Source organism: Haliotis rubra, unplaced genomic scaffold, assembly GCF_003918875.1.
Source record: "Haliotis rubra isolate DU_JTF1 unplaced genomic scaffold, ASM391887v1 Scf349, whole genome shotgun sequence".
Classification (NCBI taxonomy): domain Eukaryota; kingdom Metazoa; phylum Mollusca; class Gastropoda; order Lepetellida; family Haliotidae; genus Haliotis; species Haliotis rubra.
In genome coordinates, this window is record NW_025767023.1 from 131,895 (window position 1) to 156,571 (window position 24,677).

The 24,677-nt window shown below is 41.6% G+C and overlaps 2 long non-coding RNA genes across 2 annotated transcripts; one reads left to right on the plus strand and one right to left on the minus strand.

The window, feature by feature from the left end:
- Nucleotides 1-2,982: 2,982 nt before the first annotated feature.
- Nucleotides 2,983-10,284, minus strand: LOC124284944. Its single transcript, XR_006900676.1, has 3 exons — nucleotides 9,758-10,284; nucleotides 4,168-4,400; nucleotides 2,983-3,760 (listed from the first exon to the last, which is right to left on the minus strand). It is a non-coding gene; the product is annotated as an uncharacterized LOC124284944 (long non-coding RNA).
- On the plus strand, nucleotides 5,158-16,357 carry LOC124284943. Its single transcript, XR_006900675.1, has 3 exons — nucleotides 5,158-5,170; nucleotides 12,961-12,964; nucleotides 16,184-16,357. It is a non-coding gene; the product is annotated as an uncharacterized LOC124284943 (long non-coding RNA).
- The last annotated feature ends 8,320 nt before the right edge of the window (nucleotides 16,358-24,677 follow it).

Sequence of the window (24,677 nt, forward strand, 5' to 3'; positions counted from 1 at the left end):
CTGGGATTCATTACCAACACCTTGAAATAACCAAACATGATCAAATCCGTATGAAAGCAAGAAATTATGATAACATAGTTATCACAACCAAAATTATCGTAATACATGAGCATATCATAAGGTGTTTTAAAATTCATATTTACAAGTTTAAGGCAGTATTTTATGAAACGCCGTTGTGCTTTTATATACATTGGGTAACGTCCACATTCACCATAAACAACTACATTTGGTGTTTGGGGACCAACATTTAAGAACTTCTTACATGCAGTTAAATGTACATATTCAATCTTACAAAATTTATTAATACCCCATACTTCGGCATCATACAAAGGGATTGGTTGAATTTGAGCATCAAATATTTTGAAAAATACAGAATAGTCAACTTTATCCAATTTATATAGGTGGTGTAGTACTTCTAGAAGTGCCCTTTTTACACCGAGATAATAAATCTAATATACATTTATTGAATTTACAAGAAGATGAAAAAGGAATACCTAGATATCTATATGAATCAACTGTTAAGACACGTTCACCTTTATAAAACCTTTTCTCATTTCTCGCTAAGGGTCCACCTGTTCTATAGTATGATCAGAAATTATTGAGAATTTTATGAATATGTTTAATTGGATTTCTAGTATAAACAACCTTGACCAGATACCAAGTGCTTGGTTTCATTCAAGAGAGACAACTCCGTTAATCCCTTTTCATTAGTTTGTGAAGAGTTATCCCCCTTTGTTTACTTGCTAGCAGACGACATTTTCAGTGATCCTCAGTATGGATGATTTAGAGAAGAGGAAGTTGATTTTAGAGTATTATAACAAGGACATCAGATCAGCTAAAGTGATTTCAAGTACAACAGGCATCCCTTTTGTCCACTGTTTATCGTGTTTTGAAAAATATTGCACACGGGTATGGCATTGAGCACCAGGGGGGCGCAGGTAGGCCCAGAAAATTGACTGTTGGTGACAGGAGGCGGCTTGGTATTCTTGTTTCTAAAAACAATCGAAGGAGTTTAGAAAACTTAAGGCAGGGTATGATTGATAGAGGAACTGTGGCTGTCTGTAAGGAGACAATTAGAACTGAGCTGCATGCAATGGGTTGACAGAACAAAAGGAGCGAAGGTTGAACTGGTGCTTACAGCATAGAAATTTTAACTGGGACAATGTGATGTTTTCAGATGAAAGTTCTGTGTGGCTGTTTCCTAATACATTGAAATTCTGGACCAAACAAACTGAAACAGCTTTGTATCAGCGCCCAAAGTATAGTCCGAAATTTAACGCGTGGGGTGGCATATCTGTGTTAGGGGAAACGCGCCTCTCTGTATTTGAAGGGAATATGAACAGTGAACGGTACACAGATATTCTCGAGGGACATTTACTACCATCTGCTCACGTGTTCTATGGAAATATTTTTAGATTTTCAAGCATGACAATGACCCAAAACATCGTTCAAAGCATTCACAGGCCTGGTTTCGGACCCAAAGTATGACATTATTAGATTGGCCAAGCTCTAGCCCTGACCTAAATCCAATAGAAAATGTTTGGGGACTTACGAAGGAAAGTGTTAATAAGAAAAATTTGACAAATATTGCAGAAATGAAAGAAGGGATGGCCCGATATTGGGACAGCATGGACCACGACTTTCTAACTTCTTTGATCAGTATTATGCCCCGCTGCATTGAAGCCTGCATTGCTGCCCATGGTGACTTGACAAAATACTAACTGTTCACCTGTCTTTGAATCTGGAGTTAGGTTCTGCTAATATTCACATTTAATACATGAGCAATGAGTAAAAAAAAATTAAAAATTGTGATCTTTAGATTCTCAATAATTTCTGCTTGTACTGTAAAAACAACAATTTGAGTTTTCTCTAGATTAACTGTCAATCCCGACGTGTTTGGATATGATTCTAGAATTGCTAATTGTCTTTCTAAACCCGATATAACATCAGAAACTAAAACCACATCTTCATTAAAAAAAAAAAAAAAAAAAAAAATTCTAGCATATCTGGAAATATTTGCACACCAAATTTTCCGTGTTTTGTTTTTTCTGTGACAATTCATTTACAAAGAACGAAAAGAAGAGCGGACTTAGAGTGCATCCCTGTCAAAATCCTATTGGACATTCAAAATAATCGGTTACAGTATCATTACTTTTTAGATAGGCTTTAACAGAGCTATAAATACTTTTCACTTCTCTAAGCATCTTTCCACTTAAACCAGTTGCATAAAGACATTCCCATAGTTTTTTTACGGTCGAACGAAGGCCTTTCGGAAGTCAACAAAGGCGGCATATAACTTCTTTTTCTTCTTTAGTAAAGTTTTTTTAATGGTAGCATAAAGCGAGAAAATGTGATCTGCTGCTGAATATCCGTTTCTAAAGCCAGCCTGGGTTTCTGTAAATTTGTCTCTTAGAGTAGCCCAATTTGTCAATCTGGCGTTAAGTATACATGTACATATTTTACTCAAAGTGCAAAGTATGGATATTCCTCTATAATTGTCGGGATTATCTTTATTACCCACTTTATGAAGAGGGATGATAATTGCCTTTGACCACTGGTCCGAAAATCGGTGAACAACTTGTTAACTTGCTCAATAACGGGATAATGACCGCTTCTGAACACTTTAACATTTCAGTTATGATATGATCATTTCCAGGGGATTTACCATGCTTTAAATGCTGGATTGCAACATGAATTTCTGAATCAGTTATAGGGGATTCAAGAATATCTAAATCAAGATCTTCAAGTAGTTTATCTTCTTGGACGGATGTATCATTATTAGTGGCCGGTAAATCTATGCTTTGGAATAAATTCTTAAGATGATCCAACCAGCTATCAAGTAGAATGTTAGAGCTTTTGATGACACGTCTAAAAATATTCCTCAACGCCTTCCAAAATCTAGAGGAATTATTAACGGTATTCTGTTCTGGTAATCATACTTTGTTATTCGACAAACATTCTTATATTTGTTTCTCATCTTGCAGTAGGCACGTTTACTTTCGCATGATTTATGACGTCTAAAACGTCTCAAATGCTGTGGCGCTTCTTGCTTAGCCTTTTTACATTTCAGATTATAAAATCCTCTATTAATACCAACTGACCCACTTTTAAAGGATTTCTTCATACAATCAGATGCGGAAAGAACAGCGTTCACGAACATATCTAAACCCTTATTGAGGTTATCGGCAACTCCATCAATCATATCTTAATGAAGGACATGAATTACTAAGGGAAATGAAAATATCCGAAGCCATATTGTCATTCCACTTGTAAGTAAAGCTGCCGTCGTTTTGTGATATGGGCTTCAGAGATATATCACCTGCGAGTTAATGGAAAGGAGCTGCTACGGAATCAACACAAAGAATCCAAGGCATATAACATCATGATGCATATAGAATAAATCAGCAGTACCAATAAAGTAGTCAACTACACTACAACCTTGTTGCGATATATAAGTAAACTCTCCTGTATTGTCACTGGGGGTTCTACCGTTAAAAATATACAAACTATGAGACAAGCGTAAGTCAATCAGTTTGCGTCCAAAGGTGTTTACAGAACTGTCGCATGTTTGTCTGTCATTTACTGGCACAGATACTTCCTCTGGGAACGCAGCTTCGTCTAGACCGTGATGGTCGAGTGTCTGTGGTGGGTTGTTACGCCCACGCTACACGAGCGTTCAAATCTCCGCAAATGATGACGTCACATCCGTGGTCCGAGTGGTCTATCCGCCACTGGTTCTCGATAGCGGTTTTGCCGTCGGCTGCAACGTAAAACGTTGAGCCAATAGGTGGACCATATGTTGCAAATACAGGGACATCTTTATTGTTGCCAACTGTACTTTTATCTAGCTTGATGCAGACAACTTTGTCTATATCTACAGGAATGTGTTGGCATTTCCTAGCGTGAGTGTTTTTCAACAAAATGATCACTCTTCCGGATAATCTTCCAGCCTTTGCTTTTCTATGTGCTTTGGTTATATATGTACATGTCGTAAGCAGAAAAACTGGGTTATTGCAGTTAAATTATCGAGAAATGTTTCCACCATACAACTGAACTCAAAGTTATGTATATAAGCAATCAAATCTGGGTTATCGACATGTGACAGAACACCCTCTATATTTCACGTTACGAATTTAAAGTTAATACTGAAACTGGAACGTAGTACACCTTATGTATACTGTAGATCGTCGTTCTGGGATGGGCCGGCTCCCTAGCTCCCATCCATAGGGATGTTATGGTCAGCAGACGATCTGCCGGCGACAGAAGTGTGTGTGTAGGTCTCCAAGTCGATGCGGTGACTCCTGTACAGGTGTAGGCGAAGACGCAGACACAGACGCTGAAGTTGTTAAGCACTGAATCCACCGTATCCTTACATTTATCAAATGATTCGTCTTGTCATTCTGCAAGTCCATAAAGACAATGTTATCTCGGCGGCTGAAGGCTTCGAGCTTATCGATAGCGGCATCTTGTTTCACAATACGAGAATCAATATCGTCAACTTTCTGGCTAAATGGGTCGATGTCGCAGTACATTGTAGCCTGCTCGTCACTGATGTTCTCTATGTCCTTGCGTATGTCGGTGATAGATGTTTCGAGAGACGTACACGTGGTACTTAGGTTCGAGAGTTTAGTTTTAATGTCACTCATCTCTGCGACCATACTTTGTCTGAATTCTCTAATTTCGGACAGAATATCAGCTTTTATTTCAGATGTAACAGCGTTCATGTCTCTCATTGTCACTGCAGGCCCTGAATTAGTCTCAGCATCGTATGAGAGCAAGATTTGTAGTGGGATACGATGAACAGAACTTTCATACTCAAACAATGAGACGTTTAAGTGAACACGGGGTAATGGAGTGTGACGTCACTGATCAAAACACAGTCATGTTCGCTAGGAATAAGTCGATCAAAGTAATGTAGATTTTCAAAAATCATATTAGGGTAAGAGTTCCTCCCGTAACTCCCGCTTGATAAGTTTTCTAATTATTATGATTATTTCAAGGGGTTAGGGTTTAGGTTTAGGGTTTAGATTCAGCATTATGTTAGGTTTAGGGTTAGGGTTAGGATAGGCTTAGGCATAGAATGATAATAAAACAGGGTTACGGGTGGAAATCTTTCCAATATTAGCATTGGCCAAGACAAATACTGACAACAGCAGATGCACAGTAATGAGTATAGAGAACACAGATAGCCGTAACGGAGTGTCTGAGGTGGATGAACGCGGAGTGTAGTCACTGTCCGGGAAAACGCTCACCTGTCGTGACCCGGGTGGATGTACAAACTCGCCGATCCTGGCTCTATACGTTGCTAGATCGATCATGTATGATGTTCCACAAGACGTTAGCAAACAATTGCGCAAGGGAGAAATTAATAAATTTGAGATTTGAAAGTATTTGATCAGCACATTCATCTGTGTCAAGCTCCAAAGGGAGGCAATCCAAGTCCAGCAGTAGAAATCTGCTCTTGCCGACCTATACTAAAAATAAATAAGTGACGGAAATCCCCTATGCGGTACGATAACAAGCGTCGACCGTATTGGCCACGTGACTTTTTCCGCGCGAAATAGGTCTTTTGAAAATACGCGTACTGGGGTTTGCATTCCGTCAGAGGGATTAGCTATTTTCAAACTTCAAAATTACCTGCTTGCATACAATTGAAGAAACTTTCCGTTGTTTTAAGGTAATCTAATTTGAATGCATTGTTTAGTTGTACTGTTAAATTACATTCCTGAATATTAGAACAAGATTTTAGATGATTTGACTAACCTGTTATTAAATTACAGATGTGGTATAAAGTATTCTTTTAAACTGAAGGAGGGGTGAAGGATGGATGGAAGAACGGACGGACGTGTGCATGTGTATGTGAGGACACTGGCCTAAGTGGGCTTGTGGACAAATAGGTTTCCGGACTTTAAACAGGTGTTTTGTCTATCATAATATTCAGAGTTGATTAAACGGCTTTGTGATATGCATTAATGTAGTCTAATAGAATGTATTTCAGTTCCAGTATGAGTCTCAGTGGTTGGTGTCTTTCACTACTAGCTACTCTTCATTTTGATATTCATATTTTATCAAACAGTTTTGAGATTTAGATTTATTAAGCATAATCACTTGTGATTATAACCTTATGGAAAAGGCTGCTGCTAAATCTGCTAGCAGGGTTTTAGGACTACTCATTTCTTGGTTTAAGACAATGTGAGGTATCCATTTTAACACTTATCCTTATTCCTCTACGACACGACGGTATGGTCTGTGATCAGCTACGGTGCCTCTGTGTGGGGTAATCGTGATGTGACTACAATCAACGCAGTTCATCACAGAGCTGTTAGATGTTTCCTCGGCGTGGGTAAATATGCACCGAATATTGCTATTAATGGGGACACAGGGTGGATCTCTCCTGTGACCCACAATAGTTCTGCATAGTTAGACAGAGGTGTCGTTTTAGAGAAAGAAGAAGACGAAAGAAGAATATATTTTATTTAGGTGTCACACAACGTACATTCTCAGCAGATTAAAAAATACACATATTCACAGTACGTTGTCTATGAGACACTAAATTACAATAAAAAGTCTTTAAGAGCGCTAAAGCGCTAAAATATAATTAAAATATATCACATAAGAGAGGCATAAGTACAATATGTCTGATTGTTTAAACAACATGTTATGGTCGGAAAGTCCCTGTCACCAAGGAGTGAACCGAGCGCAGTAACCGTGTTTAATGTTTTATATGTCCTAACGTGTTTGTTAAAACACGCAGATTGGTTTTACACTGTGCTGACATATTTTATCCACAGGGTGGATACCTCCTATGTCTCACTATAGTTAGACAGAGGTTTCGTTTTAAAAATATCTGATCGTTTATATGACATATTATGCTCGGAAACACCTGCTGCTGATCACAAAAAATGGAATAAATTTGGGGGTGGGGGGTGGGGGGTGTTTTAGCTCTCGTACATATGCAGCGTATTTCAAATATCACCAGTCGTTTAAATACTAAATATATCCGTACACATATGCAAGATTCCATAATAAACCAGTATGGTAAAATATGGCAAGAACGTTTATGGAATGAAAATGACGTGTATAGTAGAAGTAAGCTCCGTACCTACAGATCTTGTTCAGAGTTTTGTACTGCCACTGTGACTATAAACTTTAACTCACTCACTGTAAAGAGTTTTAATTCTGTGAAAGTTGTCAGGACTTCTATGACGCATAGTTACCGTTCCACTTTAACAAAATTTAGATGTGGTATTGCACGTTTAAGAATAGAATTGGACAGATATATGAATTTCAATGTTGATGACAGAGTTTGGTTTAACTGTAATAAATTCATTGAAGACAAAAGAGCATGTTTTGTTACAGTGCCCCTTATGTGATGATTTTTTACAAATGTTAAGCCACTGTTATTGACTACAAAACATTAGTGGTATCTTACTGCCAAAGCCTTCTTTTTAATACTATAACGTAGAAAACATAATGTCTTATATGGATAAACCATCGCTTTATATATGTATATATGCCTGCTTGTATGTTTTCATTGTCTCTCATAACTTAATATGAGTGGCCTGTATCATATTCTTACTGTACCAAGTCGTATGTCTGTATATCTATTTTTTTAAACATGTACATCAGTGAGACGTAAATAAAATATCTGTATGCCAATTACAGATGACGTCCCATGGTCTGCAGATACAATGTCCAGAAAGGGGTGAGGTGAATGACCAATATGGCCTGCCCCTCCCTGCTATGCAGGGTGACCCGCCAAACATCGTTGCCAGCCTGCGGGAGGCAACCGCAGTTGCCAGCGACGTTACCAGACGCAGCGTCCAGGCGGAAGATAGTGGTGAAGCGTCACAGCTGGTTGTGTCATGAACTGATAATCTGTGAATCAGTTTAAAGGACTGCAAGAGTCCATTATGTAAATTACATTTTTCGTACACCCTATTTCATTATAATGTCTATCCAGAGAACAATTTCCTATGTCGACGCAGTGCAGAAACTTCTGTGACTGTTGATTTTATCTTTTAGATATTAATGCACTTGTTGAATGAATGAAGATCTGTCTACACTACACTGAGCAGCAGTATCCATCATCAGAAAATGTGCGTCATGGAGACCAGGGAGAGACACAGGGGTGACAGAGTATGTGCAGACCTTCTGACTCATGGTGTATGTCAATGTGAGCCAGCTACCAGCCTCAGTTGGGTTGGGCCCCTTGAGATCAGCGTATGTCTTAACGAGAAGCCAGATGTAGACATTGTTGCATGCCTGTTGTCGTGCAACCCACCAATGCAGACCGATGCAGGAACCAGCCAACTATACGCCAGGAGTGTCATAAAAGACTTTTCTATCTTCACCTATATTTTCTGTAGCGCATAGCAAAGTGCTTAAAACATCCAAATCTATCTGTAAATCTATGTAAATAATCTTTCGCCATGTCCTTGTACTCTCCTTTGGGGGAAATAAAAGAATATATACATGTAGTAAGTCCCTGGCTATAACATGGTTATAGCTGCATGTGTTGGGCACCTGAACACCGTTACAGTCTATACATCTTATACATCTGGTGCTGTCTATCGGTGGGGTAGTCTAGTGGTTAAAGCGTTCGCATGTCACGTCAAACACCCGGGATCGATTTTCCACATATGGGTACAATGTGTGTACCTCATTCCTGGTGTACCCCGACAGACCAACGCCACCCGAAAGTCTACCCACTCCAATCTTGTATGAGAAGGACAATTCATAACCACTGATTTCCAACTTTATCCCTTTTCCTATTTTTTTCCCTTGTCATCCAATAATGTCATGAGTAAGTAGTCAGACGTAGTCTGAGAGAAAAAAAGATATTTATAATTAATATAATACGCCTTTTATTTCGATATTGAACTCGGGATGATAAAAACGTTACTCGCCCATTGTACAGTGTCACAGTTATATTTCATAAGATCTATCTGTGTGGAGTAGCGTTATTACAAGCTGGTTCTATGATACCGTCAATGATAGGTTTTCAGCTTTTGGCAATATAGGATTTCTCACAGGTTTATTTTCTGAGAATGTCATAGTCCAGATATTGTTCACAGTGATGAAATTCATTCACTGTTCTGGTTGTAATATCTTTACAAAAACTCACATGTTTAGCCTTCTGAAAGGCCGATTGTTCTCAGTATAACCATTGCCAGAAACTGTCCCAGTATGTTCACCCTTCGAGTCTTTCAGATGAATAATCCAGTTTACATCCGTACACGGGTTTCATATGGCGTCGTATTTGATACATGTCCAATGACGATATCATGCTTGAGCCTCGTTCCCGCTGTGGTTATCGGAGCTCTGTTGTTAGGTGTTGTAAGGGGGTGGTCCAGGCAACATTTGGAGGACGTTTTCTACGCATAGTTTATCAACCGATATAAACACTCAGAGGTTCTAAACAACTTGTTTCCCTCAACAGGGGCATTTAGACCAAGTTCTGGCAGCTGCTCAGCACATGAAAATGGCCTGCCTTTGAGTTTTCGTCGAGAGGTTTTGACAGCGTCCCCCTTATGTGTGAAGATAAATTTCGACCTCTTCGTGACACGAGGGAGTCTTAGGCGTCAGATACAAGGTCCACCTCAAACTCATAAGTAGTTAACAAACGAGTGTTTAATAATAATATAGGACGGAAAACAAACAGCATCTGACAACTTTCTCAGCAAGCGGCCAAAGAAACTATAGAATCTTCTATAAACTTTGGAATAGGAAATATTTCAAACATGATTGTACTTACAGTCACTGTGGCCAAACCAGGTGTGTGTGTGAAATCCATGACTCTGTCCCGCCACTTACATCTTCAGTCATTGAAATGTAATAATCCCACATCAAATCAAACTTGTTCTCCCCTAAAGCATTGATACCAGCAAAATAAAACTCCCACATGCTGCAGTATGGTGACTGATTAGGGTCATCGCTATATCGCCCTGAAAATATAAGGCGACAGAACGAGACGCACACTGTACTCCTTGATCCGATCAAATCTTTTGTTCCGACCGCATGGGTTTAGTTAAATGCACACATCAAATCCTTGCAATAGGTGAAAGATATCGCCAGTGAGAATGGCATAACTCGAAGGCATCTACTGGTCCCGGAAGTAAGTCTGACAAATTACTAGAGCGCTCATCTTTCTGATTGGCTCAAGTTGGCGCATGCGCCAGGAATGATTGACAAACTTGATTGGTCTATTAGATTTGCGCATTCAGACGCAGTGATGACACAGCATTACTGATACAAGATAATTTTAGCATATCACGTGACCGGACGTTTCTCTTGTTTGTAAACAAACATAATCGTAAATAAAAGGCCCATGGAAGCTATTCGGTGAGCTCTGCATAATGTGTTATATTGTTACATCGATATTCTTCTACAACTGTAAGGTTTATGACAATACATCTTTATACATCAAAGTGGCTGCATCGTTTGTTCTCCGAAGCGCTTCGATGACAGCACGCGGAGTTGTACAACCTATGTGAACAAAGGATCGGTACGCAAATCGTAATACACATTTTAGGATATTTTCTAAGGGAACCTAAGGGGCGGTGGGGTAGCCTAGTAGTTGAAGCGGTGGGTTGTCACGCCGAAGACGCGGGTTCGAATCCCCACATGGGTACAATGTGTGAAGCCCATTTCTGGAGTTTCCCGCCGTGATATTGCTGGAATGTTGCTAAAAACATACTCATTCACTCAGTGGAACTAAACCATTGTATCAAAATGTTTAGATGTGTAGACTCCTAGACTGTAGACTAGTGGCAGTGGTACTATGCCAGCCGCATGGAACTCTGGGTAGGAGAGTGTTAGATTTGTCTATTTGACCCAATCCTGCTTGTAAATAAATCATGGACTCGTGAAGAGATAACCCCTTTCACTGACAACTGTATTTAGGTTTAAGGTGTTAAAATTAATCACAAACAAACCAAAAGAAAAAGGGAACAGAAAAAAAACAACCAAGACGTATTTAAATAGTTTATTTTCCATATATATTTACAATTGTACCATTCTGTAGTGTGGCATTAAAGCAAGCAAACTTGTTACCTATTTATGGTGAGTATATCTATTTTTCGACGGAGTGAGTGAATTAGTTCAATTGTACTCCGCACTCAGCAATATTCCAGCATTATGGCGGCGGTCTGTAATTGATCAAGTCTGAACTAAGCAATCCAGTGATCAACAGCATGAGCATCGATCTAGGTAATTGGGATACGGTGACTTGTACCCTGTCAGCGAGACTGACTACCCGATCCCGTTAGTCACCTCTTACGACAAGCATGTGCTACTGAAGATCAATTCTAGCCCGGATCTTCACGGGTCTTTTCTCCAGAAGAGCGGGACCAGTCCACGACCTCTTACAAAAGGTTCATAAAATCCGTACGACACAAATGCGGGTCAGACTCCGGCGCACTTATGACTTTGCTGTTACCGCTGCCGTAGATCACTGGATTGTCTGGTCGAGGCTCGATTAGGTACAGACCACCGCCATATAGCTGGGATATTGCTGAGTGCGGCGTTAAATAAAAATCAAACAATACCGCTGTCGTAGGAGAATGATATACGTTGTTTCTAAGGTGTGACGTCATTCCCACTTGACGTCACAAGACGCCAACAACGTCAACAATCAAGTCCGGAAGTCTAAATCGCGTCGTCCAATACTTTTCTGCTAATACAGCTGCTTGTATGTTGACATTAATGGTGCAAGGGGCTACTCTTCAGGCCTTTGTGGTGCCTTGTTAAAATATTTATCAGCAATTCTATTCGCAACGGCGAGAACCTCTAAAAATCAGACAGCAGAGTCGAATAACGAAAGTCTGTACCAGGACTTTCTTATGAAATACGTGAGATGGGTACAAGAAATCGACGCTGAGTAATAAGAAAGGTAGAATACTTCATGGATAGCAACTTCTGCATTATATTATCATGATTATTATGCCGTTTTGGTATTGATTCTTATACCGTTGTCAAGCAAGAGTGGCACACAATGTAATAAACAAGTTGTCCATGAAGTATGAATACATATTTTACCTATCTAATTTTCGTTCATAGTATTTAAAAACATCTCGATTTGTTACACAGAATTTGATGCTATTTTCAGAGTTAATAATATTGTACCTAAAGAAACGACAACATTTTAATATTGGATTTGACATTGCTCAGTATTATGTGGCTATTTCTGCTAAACATCATACAAGATAAGATGCAAAGAAGTTCCTTTTCTTTTGGCTGGTTCACGGGTCGGTTGGTTGGTCGGTTGGTCGGTTGGTCGGTCGGTCAGTTTGTCTTTTTATGTCGTTTTTGCATGCAACTTTCGCGATAGTGGTAAGAAGTATCATAGGTGTACATAGGATGGCTAATACATGTATCTATTTTTTTTCCCCAGAAATATAAGGAACCGTTTAATATTCTCCATTACACTATTGTCATAAGTTTGAATAAATTGTTTCTATGATACAAATGGAAACGAGTAAATCGTAAAACGTTTGAGACAAAAGCGCACGTGGCGATAAAACAACATATAACACAATTGTATACCAGAGACAATACCTTAAAATCTATGTGCATTATTGTACATTTAAAAAAAATTGAACTATTCTATAAAAGGACTATAGTCAATATCACACTATTCGCAAATGACAGTGAGTAAGTATGACTTTTAGCAATATTCCAGGACACCAGAAATTGTCGTCACACATTGCAACCAGGTGGGAAATCGAGCCCGGGTCCTTCCTCCAAGTGACGATCGAACGCTTTAACTACTCGGCTACCTGAGTGCCCCTAAATGACAGTGGGTGATATCAAGGTAAAGGGAAGAGAAGAAAAGGGACATATGTGTCCTTCTGTCATTCAGGGTGTCAAACAGTGATGTTTGCACCAGTGCTTATACACGTTTTACAGAGCAGATCTGAGTTAGAATTGATCTTCAGCAGCCCGTTATTGTCATAAGAGGCAAGTAACGGGATCGGGTGGTCAGGCTTGCTGATTTGGTTGACACACGTCATCGTATCCCGAATGCATAGAACGATGCTCATGCTGTCGATCACCTGATTGTCTGGTCCAGATTCGATTATTAACGGACCACCGTCATCTAGCTGGATAATTGTCGAGTACGGCGTTAAACAACAACCAAACCAAACCAAGTCTAACCCTCCTGGTAATACACTGACATCCATGCCAAGAAACTGGTAACTTGCAAACATTGCACAAATCTGTAGTAGATGAACAGACATCACATTTTGATGCATATTGCATACAAATTACATCTTTGAGAGATTGAATGTAGTAGTTCCTATGTAAGAACACCTGCTAAATATCACTACGATGTACAAGTAATATAATGCTTGTTTCGTTTTTGTTGAGGCCAGTCAATTTAATGAGCATATGAGACGGTACGTCTGTCACCTCAAACCTATATTAATGATAAGCCTCTTACAATATTTTTTGATCGAAAGAAAGAATGAACTTCATCTGAAAAGAAGCTCCCCAATGAGGTCGGGAATTCAGACCTTGAGATCAAGCTGGATCCGCTTCTGGTGTGTACACGAGATGTGTGAAGCCTGTCCATTCAAACAGTCTGACGTAGTGTCCATTCAAGCGTACTCCCCCGACTGTGCACCAACCTATCGCATCGACTGAATGAATACGCTAGAGCGTGAATGAGAAACCAACATCCATGAGCAGATTCGTAAACATTTTTCACCGTGTTCTTCTTTCGGAAAAAATATTCTCTTGTCACTAATGCCTCCCCAGCTCTAACGGCCTTGGTCAGGTCACAGCTGAATAACAGAAGATGTGGTTTGACTTTACAATATAATCACGCTTTATTCAAGAAAAAGGGCTACACTATTCTTTTTCTACAATATGAGACAATTGTATTTGTGACACTGTAACTGTAGCTTGAGTATTAATTAGAAAACATCCTTCTTCCCATTGGAAACTGCTCCCAAATTTCTATAAAGGGAGATAACTCGTAGTGCCTTGAAAACATACTACTTTTCAGAATTGTTGTTGGGTAACCCGATAGTACCTAGGATTGAGCTGAGTTTACACGCAGATCCAAAAGCAGTTGCAGCCACCCTGTTACAATTTAACAATTGAAGATGCTGAATGTTTATGTATTCTGTGTTGTATCATTTATGCACACTTGAAGGGTATTACGACACTGTGACTATCTCATTACATTATGTATTTCCGACAAAATACATTACGACTCCCAAATATGAATTACCTAGCAGAATATTTGTATTCATGTAATTAAGGTATGTCACCTCATGGTTGTAAAATGTGTCTCTCATCCAGGGGGATCTACCTACACCTGGAGTACGTTTTTGATTGAATGAAAGAACTACATGTAGATGTAATCTAAAAGGGAGTCCCCAATGAGGTAGAGGATTCAGGCGCTGAGGTAAATCTAGACCTGCTTCTTCTTCTGCATGAGGCCAGAGACGTTCGCATGTTAGCGTGACTGCCTGTCCATGTACCACGGATTTCTGAATGGAACACAAACACGTGTTTACAAGTGTTATTTATTGATAACAAACTGAAGTTCAGTTATTGATAGTAATACCAGTAACAGAAAGACATCGGGGGACTATTGTAAAGAAAACCGCGCAAAATTTGCCGGCTTTTTTCCAGCTATTTTCTCTAGAAGGCGGCAGACAATACCCCCTACCCTATAAACGACACAGCATTATATGAGATCTGAGAAACTTTCTTGTTACACAAAAAAAATAATGTGATCCTGATGATCAAACCCAATGATCGTTTTGCAGCATTTCCAGGCAAAGATATTTAGAAATATCCCAACGGGTTATAAACGTTGCAGTCTCGCATAACTTGGTCCGGTAAAGAATCTTAATTCCATTTCCCTATTCCGTATTTTCGGAATTCCTTGAGATGTGCGCATGCGCTGTGTCAACAGTATGCCTGAGTTGTTAAAGGAGAACACTAACGAAAACAAAAGTTTTCATATGTGTAAAGGCATTCTAAAAGTCACCCCTCGGGCTTAAAATTGAACAAACAGTTTGTAAAATCGCAATAAAAACACAAAAAACGTACTCGTTTTGCCGCCTATTACGGAAACACGCGACAGTTAATGAGCAGTGGGGTATCACGTGACATGACGTCATATGTGCCTGTTGCTGATGGCTTCCTCTTTGATTTTACCTCACAACTTAACAGAGTCCATGGATTCTGAAGCAATAAAAGTTGGTCCTGATGTCTTTTCAGAAATGGATGTTATTTAAATGGGATGCGTGGGGACAGGTAGACAGGAAGTTGAAAAGGAAGTAACTGAAATGTGTGAGCATGACGTAAATGAGTAGGCCTACTGTAACATTTTGTTTGAGAACGAAAAAGGACAATTCCATGCGAATTATTTTAAATTTAAGACCATTACATGAGGCTATTGTGTCACTACACTTCAAAATATATACTTTTAAGACTGTTTTGTATCTTGTTGAAAAAGACTCTATTTTGCCTCTATTGATCTTAAGGATGTTTATTCTCTGTGCCAGTTTGCTAGGAAATATCTACGTTTCTATTGAAATGGTGCGTTATACCAGTTCACTTGTCTCCCCAATGGACTCTCATCAGCCCCTCGAATTTTCACAAAAGTGCTTAAACCAGTGTTCTCAGCTCTAAGAAAGGAAGGTTTTTCAAACACCTCAAACACATTTACTGTCAGTTAATCCTTGAAATTGCTGACATTGAAATTAGTAACAATACTGTTGCTTCTTTCAGGACAGAGAATACAATCCCTTCATCTTATTGATTGTAGGAATGTGCATGTGTCAGACATTGATGTGAACTTTAGATTTGGTGACTTGTTAAAACAAAGAAGACATGGGCATCACCAAGCTGAGCTCACCCTTAATAGCTACCCAGACCAAGAACTGTGTATTGCAAACACTATGAATCAGTATTTGAGAAGGACAAAGGAACTTTCGTGGAGCACAGACAGCTTTGTTCACTACCACGACTAAACCACACAGAAGAGCACCAAAAGACACTATATCCTGAAGGGTGAAGACTTTCATGATTACTGCTGGTATTGATATAACTGTGTGTGCACCACACAGCATAAGATCAACTTCTACAAGCAGTGCGAGGCAAACAAGGATAAGTTGGTCCGGCGCAGAGAACGCGTTTACGAGAAGTAGGCAGTAGCAAGCCCATTTGGTTTGTGGAAGGTAGAGCGGATGTAGGCTAGTGCATGTGCATTACATGACGATGAAATTGATTCCGCGCGTAGCTGCACACGCCTTGCTCATGAGACTCTCACATGGTCGGTGTAGTACTACACTTGATCGCGGACAACCTGGGGCCCCTTCGCTAACAATGGCAAGGGCCAGTGGGCGGGTCTCATACATGCTAATACGGGCCAATTGTCAGGTCGGTGCTCAACTTATCCTTGTTTGCTCGTATGTCTATTCTGCAGACTGCAGGCTGGAAAAGTAATTGTGTGTTTGCTAGGTTTTATTGCAAGTAAACTCTCAAACTCAAACTGGTAGTTTGGTGATGTCATCTTAAAAGCCGCTTTTACATGCACACATTTACTTACAGGAGTATATTTGCTTATGTAACTAAATCTACTTATGGTAAGTAAATTGACCGTGTAAACTTCACAAAACTAATTTACTCACGTAAGTATTTATACTCCTGGAGTACATTTACTCCTGCTTCGGAGGTAAAGTAAAAGTATATTTACTCCTGGTGTATTTTACTCCAGGAGCAAATTGATCTTGTAAATGACACTTACTCCTGTAAGTAAATGTATTGCATCATATCTTCAAGTGTACTATTATTCCATTATGATTATGTTTTATCAATGTTTCATCAAAAGACATAAGTTTCATTGGAATTGATATGTTTTCATAATCCGTCTTTGCTGCTTTTTTCAATTTCTTTTTGCACGACCATGTTACATGACATGGATGTCACTTCATTTATGCTTGGGTTACACTTAGTTCCCGGCGGCCACGATAGCCCCGTTTCCCCGGAGCGTAGTGCGCCGTGGGATTTTGGCCATCTTTTCCTCCAAAGTCAAGTTTACTTCAGTCCTGTTAAGTGTTCTCACGGTCTGTCACTGTATCCGTGATAGGCCGTTAGTATAAACGGGCTTCTGAGTCCCGGAGCTCAAAAGCACACTAAGGATGTCATGACGTTTCCTCCCGACCTGTCGCGTTTCTACGGATGAAACGTGGACGCCGGCCAGCTTTGGAACACGGTTGTGCCCACGGTATAAAAATACGGCGACCCAAGCAACAGCAGCCATTGAACCCCCAAGATGAAGAAGATTTTGTGTTTGTATGTTTGCTGGGGGCAAACATGAGTCCTTGCGTCAGCAAGAAGGCCAACATCAGCTGCAGAGAGGGAATGCCAGAGAACGCACCGTTCGCTGGCCCTGTAAACCGTCACACGCCTGGATGCGTCGTGATGGAACGGGACGAATCGGCTACCATACAACCAAGGTTGATTAAACCAAGGCATGTTATTCGGTCCGAGTGACAAGGATTTAAAACATCACCTTCATAAGATTTCTAAAGGGCGCACAAGATTCATGGATCTCTTGATTCATGGATCTTACACTTTTCAAGTTTCAGATGTTTTGGGTCAGGTTAAACGGTGTAGGAACTTACGGATCTGAACCTGCGACGGGAAGTAGTCATTGCATGTGTTCAGTGAAACAGGACACCTGTAGAGTGGCTTCTGTTACCTGTAATATTACAACAGGGCCGGTGTACGACAGATCACAATACACTGTTGATGATGTATTTACATGTCTTCCTGGAGGAACAGTAGACATTTATGTAGACCTGTCGTATTATCTGAAGAGTGAGTATTGGTTTACGCCGCCTGCAGCAATACTCCAGCAATATCACGGCGGGGACACCAGAAATAGGCTTCGAACCCAGGTGTTCAGCGTTCCGAGCGTTACCCATTAGGCTACTCTACCTCCCTGTATTATAAGCAGGAGAGACAGACATGTATAATGTTACATAAGGCAAAACTTTCGTAAAGTGAGTGAATGAGTGAGTGAGTATGGTTTAAGGCCACTTTTAGCAATATTCCAGCGATATCACGGTTAGGGACACCAGGAATGGGCTTCACACATGTACCCATGTGGGGATCGAACCCGGGTCTTTGGCGTGATTACCCAATGCTTTAACCGTTAGGCTACCCCACCGCCCTACCGTCTTAATTAAAGAGCACAGGATAACAGAGATATGTTTTTATGACACCACAAGTTATGTTGCCTTTACACTATCCACGGCCTGGACACCAAGTCAAGGCACAGGCCCTAGTGTCTTTGCGAGGATTAAATATTTATAAAAATATATAAAATTTAAAATGACCCCCGACTCTAAATGCTTCCCAGTACAATACATCATGAGGGCCTGTGAGTCGAGGTGGGCTGTTTGCAGCTCCAGTGCCCCCTCGCCACTACATCACACCGCCACACATCTCAATATACCTCGCTGAGTGATGCAGTAATCCCACCCCTTGAAGCACGGGTAGTCTGTTTCAAAACACAGGCTGTTTTAGGTTAAAAAAGTAAGATTCATTACCGGACCAAGATATGCGAGACTGCAACGTTTTTTAACCCATTGAGAAATTTCTGAATATCTTTGACTGGAAATACTGCAATACGATCATTGGGTTTGTGTAAACGTGTCGTCAGGATCAACATTAATTTTTGTGTAACAAGTAAGCTTCCTATATCACATGTGTTACTTAATAGTTCAGTAGCGAAATCACCCGACCGAAAGCACGGGTAGTCTGTTTTCAAAACACAGGCTGTTTTAGTTTAAAATTTACTGGGGATTAAGTGAGATATGCGCATACACTGTGTCATCAGTCTTTAAAACAATAATATGATTCCTTGAAGTCATAGGCAGGAGCGGAGGGAACTTAATCCCTCGGCACACCAAAGGTCAGTTGAATTTATGCCAAACTTTACCTTACAGGTAAGTCTCGTTTAATTTATAAATGCGACTTCCTATTCCGCACTTTCGGAATTCCGTGATATATTTAGAGCAGGAAGCATGTTATCCTCTCAATAAAAAAATTGCAATCTAATAGAATACGTTTATTCATGCATAATCACGCATAGAAAATTCATTCCACTTGCTGTAATTGAGGCTACGTTTATTGAAACACGTATTATCATGTTACACGGCGTATCACGCCTTCATCTAAGGTCATCAGAGTGAGTTTATCGACCCATGACTAATTCTACAGCAGTGGAGTTCACACAGAATCTGTTACTGTTGAGTAACGAAAGCTCCACATTGACACTTCATTTTCATAGATCAGCACGAGCCGCAATGTCCTTGTTACAGCGACCCCACATGAATAAGCCGTCCGACTCCCATATTAGCTCAGCATATGATGTTGTTACATGTCTGACCATAAACTCAGTTCCCTGTCCTCTGATGCATATGAAGAAGTTAACAATTGTTTTAAGGTAATGTAATTTGAATGCATTGTTCAGATGTTCAGTTTGATTATTTACCTGAATGTAACAACACAATATAGATGATTTGGCTTTTCTGTTATTACATTACAAATGTGGTATACAAGCAATCTACTGGCCACATAAAGAAACTGCACACAGAAAATATAAAGATAGGCAAACAGCGTCTTTATGCATAAATAAAGGTGTGAACATAGCAAGTATTGGAGACAATCAAACGCTCATGCAGGTGCCAGGCGACGTGACGTCATTGATGGTGGTCTATGGACTTGCAATGTGTTACTGTAGGTGCAGCCTGTGCAGCTGCACACAACATGTGAAACTCAGAAATTGCTGTCACTGTCGAAAGCTTGATCTTTGGTCATTCAAACGTTCACAAATTCACATGAAAAGTCACATGCACATCATGCCAAGATTAACATGTGCTCAACGTCATGAAGCCATTGGAATGGTTCGAGCAGGCATGAGCCAACATCAGGTGGCAGCACATTTCCAATGCCATCGTAACACGATATCTGCATTGGTCAGGCGTTAGGGAAACAGTAATGACGTCGCCGACCACCCACGTTCTGGGCGTCCCCGAGTAACGACGCCAAGACAGGACAGATGGATTCGGGTGACTCATATCAGACACAGGTTCCAGACGGCAGTGACCACGTCCCAAACCATTCCCAGGCCTTCATTTGGAAAATTTGTTAGCCTCTATGCGTCGTCGATGCACTGCTGTGCTTCACGCGCATGATGGTCATACCCGTTATTGACTTAGTGACTTCGACATGTGACCCCTACTCAATTTTGAACTTCTGACGACATCGTTACAGATATTGTTCATGTTCTTTTGACATGTTGTTGAGGCCCGATACTTCAGCTTATAAAGTGTCTACATCATGTCGTCTTTTCTGTGTTGTATTCCAATTCTGAAGGAATTTTCTGTGTGCACAGTTTCTTTATGTGGCTAGTATATTAAACACTGGCGGAGTTGATAGAGGTGTTATGTCCATCACAATATTGACATTTGATCACACTCCCTGGTGACCGGCATTACTGTCATTGTGATACTCATATTTGTCAAACCAGTTCAAATGTGAATTCTCCGTCATCCCTTTGTGGCACTAGAAGTCTTATAGTAATCACAAGTACCCCCTGTGTACTTCACCTACCAGCCACGGGTACATCATTGTCTACCACACCTACCAGTAATCACGGGTACCATTTCGCTGTGTACTACACCTACCAGTAATCACGGGCTTAATCCTGTCTTCCACATCACCTACACGGGTACTGTGCTGTTACCTATCCAGTACCAATCACGGGTACATTATCCTGCCTACCAACACCTACCAGTAATCACTGTGGTAATCACGGGTACAGTAACCCCTGTGTACCACACCTACCAGTAATCACGGGTACAGTGCCCCTGTGTACTACACCTACCAGTAATCACGGGTACAGTATCCTGCCTACCACACCTACCAGTAATCACGGGTACAGTACCCCTGTGTACTACACCTACCAGTAATCACGGGTACAGTAACCCTGTGTACCACACCTACCAGTAATCACGGGTACAGTGCCCCTGTGTACTACACCTACCAGTAATCACGGGTACAGTATCCTGCCTGCCACACCTACCAGTAATCACGGATACAGTACCACTGAGTACTACACCTACCAGTAATCACGGGTACAGTACCCTGTGTACTACACCTACCAGTAATCACGGGTACAGTACCAGTACCTGTGTACTACACCTACCAGTAATCACGGGTACAGTGCCCCTGTTTACCACACCTACCAGTAATCACGGGTACAGTGCCCCTGTGTACTACACCTACCACTAATCACGGGTACAGTATCCCGCGGTGCACCTACCAGTAATCACGGTAGTACCCTCTGTACACACCTACCAGTAATCACGGGTACAGTACCCCTGTGTACCACACCTACCAGTAATCACGGGTACAGTACCCCTGTGTACCACACCTACCAGTAATGACGGGTACAGTGCCCCTGTGTACTACACCTACCACCATAATCACGGGTACAGTACCCCTGTGTACTACACCTACCAGTAATCACGGGTACAGTGCCCTGTGTACCTACACCTACCACTAATCACGGGTACAGTACCCCTGTGTACTACACACCTACCAGTAATCACGGGTACAGTGCCCTGTGTACTACACCTACCAGTAATCACGGGTACAGTACCCTGTGTACCACACCTACCAGTAATCACGGGTACAGTGCCCCTGTGTACTACACCTACCAGTAATCACGGGTACAGTACCCCTGTGTACTACACCTACCAGTAATGACGGGTACAGTAACCCTGTGTACTACACCTACCAGTAATCACGGGTACAATGCCTGTGTACTACACCTACCAGTTATCACGGGTACAGTACCCTGTGTACTACACCTACCAGTAATCACCTACCACTAATCACGTTGCACATTACCCCTGTGTACTACACCTACCCGTAATCACGAACAGTACCCTGTGTACTACACCACCAGTTATCACGGATAAAGGTGCCCCTGTGTACTACACCTACCATCATTACGGGTACAGTACCCCATGGTACTACACCTACCACTAATCCATGGTACAGTACTCTGTGTACTACTACCTTACCAGTAATCATGGGTACAGTACCCCTGTGTACTACACCTTACCACTAATCACGGGTACAGTAAACCCTGTGTACCACACATACCAGTAATCACGGGTACAGTTCCCCTGTCTACTACATCTACCAGTTATCTCTGATACAGTGCCCCTATGTACTACACCTACCGTAATCATGGGTACAGTGCCCTCTGTACTACACCTACCAGTAATCACGGTTACCCAGTAACCCTGTGTACTACACCTACCAGTTATCACGGATACAGTGCGAATGTGTACTACACCTTCCCGTAATCACGGGTACAGTACCCTGTGTACTACACCTACCAGTAATGACGGGGTACATTGCCCTTGTGTACTACACCTGACAGTAATGACGGGTACGCAATATGCCTGTGTACTACACCTACCAGTTATCACGGGTACAGTACCCTGTGCACTACACCTTACCAGTAATGACGGTACAGCACCCCGGTGTACTACACCTACCAGTTATCACGGGTACATTACCCCTGTGTACTACACCTACCAGTAATCACTACGGGTACAGTACCCTTGTGTACTACACCTACCTACCAGTAATGACGGGTACAGGTGGCCCTCTGTAACCACACCTACCAGTAATCACGGGCACAGGACCCTGTGTACTACACCTACCAGTTATGACGGATAAAGTGCCCCTCGTGTACTACACCTAATGGTCATCACTGGCACAGCAACTCTGTGTACTACACCTTCCAGCAATCACGGGTACAGTAACCTGTGTACTACACCTACCAGTAATGACGGGTACATAATCCTGTTTACCTACACCTACCAGTAATCACGGGTACAGTGCCCTGTTACTACACCTTCCAGTAATCACGGGTACAGTATTCGGTATGCCACACCTACCAGTAATCACGGTACAGTACCCTGTGTACTACGCCTACCAGTAATCACGGGTACAGATTTTAATTCCTGTGTACCACACCTACCAGTTATGACGGATGAAGTGCCCTGTGTATCATACACCTACCGGTCATTACAGTTACATTTTGCCCCAGTACACCCTATTGTACTACACCACCAGTTATGACGGATACAGTGCCCTTTGTGCTACACCTACCACTATTCATGGGTACAGTACCCTGTGTACTACACCTACCACTAATCACTCGTACAGTAACCCTAAAATTACTACACTGCACCAGTAATCACGGTGCAGTACCCTGTCTACTACACCTACGAGTTATCACGGATACAGTGCCCCTGTGTACTACACCTTCCAGTAATCACGGGTACAGTACCCCTGTGTACTACACCTACCCGTAATCACGGGTACAGTACCCTTGTGTACTACACCTACCAGTTATCACGGGTACAGTACCCCTGTGTACTACACCTACCACTAATCACGGGTACAGTAACCCTGTGTACCACACATACCAGTAATCACGGGTACAGTACCCCTGTCTACTACACCTACCAGTTATCTCGGATACAGTGCCCCTATGTACTACACCTACCACTAATCATGGGTACATTACCCCTGTGTACTACACCTACCAGTAATCACGGGTACAGTACCCCTGTGTACTACACCTACCAGTTATCACGGAAACAGTGCCCATGTGTACTACACCTGCCTGTAATCACGGGTACAGTACCCCTTTGTACTACACCTACCAGTAACCACGGGTACAGTAGCCCTGTGTACTACACCTACCAGTAATTACGGGTGCATTACCCTTGTGTACTACACCTACCAGTAATCACGGGTACAATGCCCTGTGTACTACACCTACCAGTTATCACGGGTACAGTGCCCCTGTGTACTACACCCTACCAGTAATCACGGGTACAGTAACCCTGTGTACCACACCTACCAGTAATCACGGGTACAATTGCCCTGTACTACACCTACCCGTAATCACGGGTACAGTACCCCTGTGTACTACACCTACCAGTAATCACGGGTGCATTACCCTTGTGTACTACACCTACCAGTAATGACGGGTACAATACCCCTGTGTACTACACCTACCACTAATCACGGGTACAGTAACCCTGTGTACTACACCTACCAGTAATCACGGGTACAGTACCCCTGTCTACTACACCTACCAGTTATCACGGATACAGTGCCCCTGTGTACTACACCTACCACTAATCATGGGTACATTACCCCTGTGTACTACACCTACCAGTAATCACGGGTACAGTACCCCTGTGTACTACACCTACCACTAATCACGGGTACATAATCCTGTCTACCACGCCTACCAGTCATCACGGGTAGAGTAACCCTGTGTACTACACCTTCCAGTAATCATGGGTACAGTATCCTGCCTGCAACACCTACCAGTAATCACGGATACGGTACCACAGAGAACTACACCTACCAGTAATCACGGTACAGTACCCCTGTGTACTACACCTTCCAGTAATCACGGGTACAGTAACCTGTGTACTACACCTACCAGTAATGACGGGTACATAATCCTGTTTACCACACCTACCAGTAATCACGGGTACAGTGCCCCTGTGTACTACACCTTCCAGTAATCACGGGTA